Raw genomic sequence first — 3576 nt, forward strand, 5'->3', positions numbered from 1 at the left:
CGTCCCGTGTTCATGAATGGTCTACCAAAGATTAGCGGACAATTAACATCATAAGCAAAATCTAATATAACGAAATCGGTGGGAAAAATAAATTTGTCAACTTTAACTAAAACATCCTCGATAATACCATATGGTCTTTTAGTGGTTTGGTCCGCTAATTGCAAAACCATATTGGTACGTTTGATATCTTCCTCTAAGCCTAACTTATTAAAAATTGATAATGGCATCAAGTTTATGCTAGCTCCTTGATGCGTAGTGGCGCCTAGGTAGAGCTTACGAAATATATATTATGATAAGTGCATTACGACTATGGATGTGATCTTCCTAAATGCTCTATCTCTACTAGATGCTACTACTTAGGGGCAAGTGTACCCCGTCGTATCAAGTAATAATCTGGTTAAGATCGGGTATCGAATCCACGGGATTTATAACTACAAGTATTAAACGACTCAGTTTTATACGTTATCTAATCGGTGAATACTTTGAGTTGATTCGGGGAACAACTACAAACTACTCCTAACTACGGGCGAGTCAAATTTATATAACAAAAACTCTACGAAATAATATGGATGGCGATGAGTTATAAATATGACAAACAATGACTGCTAATACATATACGGTTAATGATTTACTCTTGCAATGATGACTACGTGTAGTGTAACCGACCCGTGAAGTACTTAGACTATGTGGTTCCTAGTCAAGGCGTGTCTAATGCTTGGGATCAGAAATTAGGGCCCGTAAGTTTCGTGGTTTGTCAATTCCTACGGTTTCCGGAGCGTCACTTCCGGTGAGGCAACACCTATATGAATCCCTAAAGATAGCCCGAATGGCGTCGGAAATCGTGTTCTCCTACACAATAATCAATTACGAGTATCAAAACAAGTAACAAACATCAACACATATATAGAAAAAGAGATTATGAATCATAAATTATAAATATGGAGAATGTAAATATGGAATACAACCAAGCCTAGTACATAGGAAGAGTACAAGCTAATTACCAAGTGAAAAGGGAAGAATCCATCCTCGGAACTAGCTAACCGGACTCAAGGCCGTCTCTTAGGACTTGGAGGTGGAACTCTCGAGCTTGGTGAACGGATATGGAACAGAACTTTGCCGGAATGCCGGAATCAACGAACAAGCTCTCAAGGTGATAGAGTTTTGCTATGTAAAATAAAATCTCAAACTATATAACAAGAGCTTAATCTATAACAAGAATTTTTGTATATCCAAAGCTTACTAAATGAGTGCTAGTCACTCTTATTTATACACATCAAGCTAGGGGTAAAATTGTAAGTTTATAAGGTGCAAGCATGGATGAACATGATTTTCTGCAGATTTCTCATGACACGCCTCGCGTGGGGTAGAAGACGTCCCGCGTAATGACCCATTCCTTCAATAATTTCCTGTATGTGGACTTAATTCGAATCTTGTTGTCTCAACCACGGCCCGCGTATATTGATATACATCGTGCGTGTTTGAGCTCCTGGCTTTAAAGAGCTCGAAATACACCATTTACGCCCTGCGTATCCTAAAACACGCATCGCGTATCGATGGTTGACTTAGGAGACCATGCAGTCTGACATTCATGATTGGGCCTTATCATTGCATCTACGCCCCGTGTAGATTGGGGTACGTCCCGCGTATCAGTTGTTGAATCCCACGTGGTACGTGCGGATTGAGCAATTATTTCTGACTAAGTGTTCCACGCCCCGCGTATGTCGGTGGATTTTTGCTCCTTGCTCGTACCTCAAATACAACTCTCGAGAGCCGAGTTAGCTTGACGTTTTATTTCCTAAATTCAATCAAAAATAGAGATAATTAACCAACAGTACGGATTTTATTTTTATTTCATTATTTTATTAAAACACTTTATTTTTGTAATTAAACTTATTTATTTAGTCCCAAATTAGACGTAAATCACGCTAAAAGATAGGGACGAAACGCCCCTATCACTCCTAAATCACAAAGACAACTTGGGAATTCAATATCTCCCAACTTACACGGAATGGTAAAACATCCGGGATCCTTGAGTTTAGTGGGCAAATTACTTGACACAATTGAACTACAATCTTCAGTTAGTGAAATGGATGAAATTCCTTCCCAACAGATTTTCTTTGAAATTAAATCTTTTAGGAATTTACCATAGTTGGGAATTTGCGTAATCGCATCCATAAACGTCAAATTAATATGCAAATTTTTAAGTTTGTCTAAAAACGTTAAAAGTTGTTTGTCATAGTCCTTATTTCGGACTTTGTGTGGAAAATGTGGTTTGGGTACAAATTTTTTTGTACTCGAGTCAATTGGTGTATCTTTTTGGTTTAATGTGTCTTCTTTGGATTTTGGTAAATCAGTTCCTGGTAAAGTTGAATTTTCGGGCATTTCCGGACCTAAGTAATTTTTCCCAGAGCGAAGAGTGATAACCTTTACATGCTTTTTCGGATTTTCTTCCGTATGGCTGGGAAGACTTCCCTCTTTGCGGGATGGAATTGATTTAGCAAGTTGTCCAATTTGAACCTCCAAATTATGGACGCTAGATGATTGGTTTTTAATAAGCTGATCGAATTTATTCTCGATCCGTTTAAAACCATCATCGTGATTACTTATTTTTCCGCTCATAACATCAATAAATTTATCGATTTTAGAAGATAAAGTGCTAATCGTATCTCTTGATTGATTTTGATTAGCATTGGCATTATTATTATTATCTCTCCAATTAAAGTTAGGATGATTTCTCCATCCAGGATTATATGTATTGGAATAAGGGTTATTAGTTTGGTTTTGCCCTTGGACAAAATTTACCTGTTCAATTTCGCTCATACCTTCATAATCCACATTCGTTTGGATTGGCTTACCATTAGGATCGCACGGTGCCATAAACCATTCAATTTTGTGTGATAAGGCAGAAAATTGGGCTTGCAACATCGCAACTGGATCAAGATTCACTATACCTTTAACTGATGACGTAGTTGAGGATGATGGTTTCGCCACTGGTACGTGTCCACGTTCCGCGGGCCACATACTACTGTTGATTGCCATTTCCCCCAAAAGTTCTCTTGCTTGGGCCGACGTTTTCTTCATGAATAACCCTCCAGACATAGCATCTAATGAACCTCTAGTTGTAGGATTCAATCCATTATAAAATGATTGCATTAAAAGTTCAGTGGGCAGTTGGTGGTGTGGGCATAAACGTTGAAGTTCTTTAAAACGTTCCCAAGCCTCATAAAGAGTTTCATTATCATTTTGAGAAAAAGATGTTAACTCTTTTATGATTCTTGCGGTTTTTGCTAAAGGAAATTTTTTTGATAAAAATGCTTGGGCTTATTGCTCCCAAGTTTCAAATGTTGCGGCTGGCATAGAAGTTAACCATTCTTTGGCTCGATCCTTCAAAGTAAAAGGAAAAAGGTGAAGGCTGATTGCTTCCACAGTCACATTTGGTATTTTAAAAGTGTCACAAATTTCTAAGAAATTTGTCAAATGGGTGTTAGGATTTTCGTTAGGTAACCCGTAAAATGTTACGTTATTTTGCAACATATTAAGCAATGCTGGCTTAATTTCAAATTGGTTTGCATTTAT

At 37.8% G+C, this 3576-nt stretch overlaps 1 non-coding gene across 1 annotated transcript; it reads left to right on the forward strand.

The window, feature by feature from the left end:
• Nucleotides 1-3169: 3169 nt before the first annotated feature.
• On the forward strand, nucleotides 3170-3276 carry LOC136215911 (small nucleolar RNA R71). The gene has a single exon (XR_010682914.1). It is a non-coding gene; the product is annotated as a small nucleolar RNA R71 (small nucleolar RNA).
• The last annotated feature ends 300 nt before the right edge of the window (nucleotides 3277-3576 follow it).

Source organism: Euphorbia lathyris, chromosome 1, assembly GCF_963576675.1.
Source record: "Euphorbia lathyris chromosome 1, ddEupLath1.1, whole genome shotgun sequence".
Classification (NCBI taxonomy): Eukaryota; Viridiplantae; Streptophyta; class Magnoliopsida; order Malpighiales; family Euphorbiaceae; genus Euphorbia; species Euphorbia lathyris.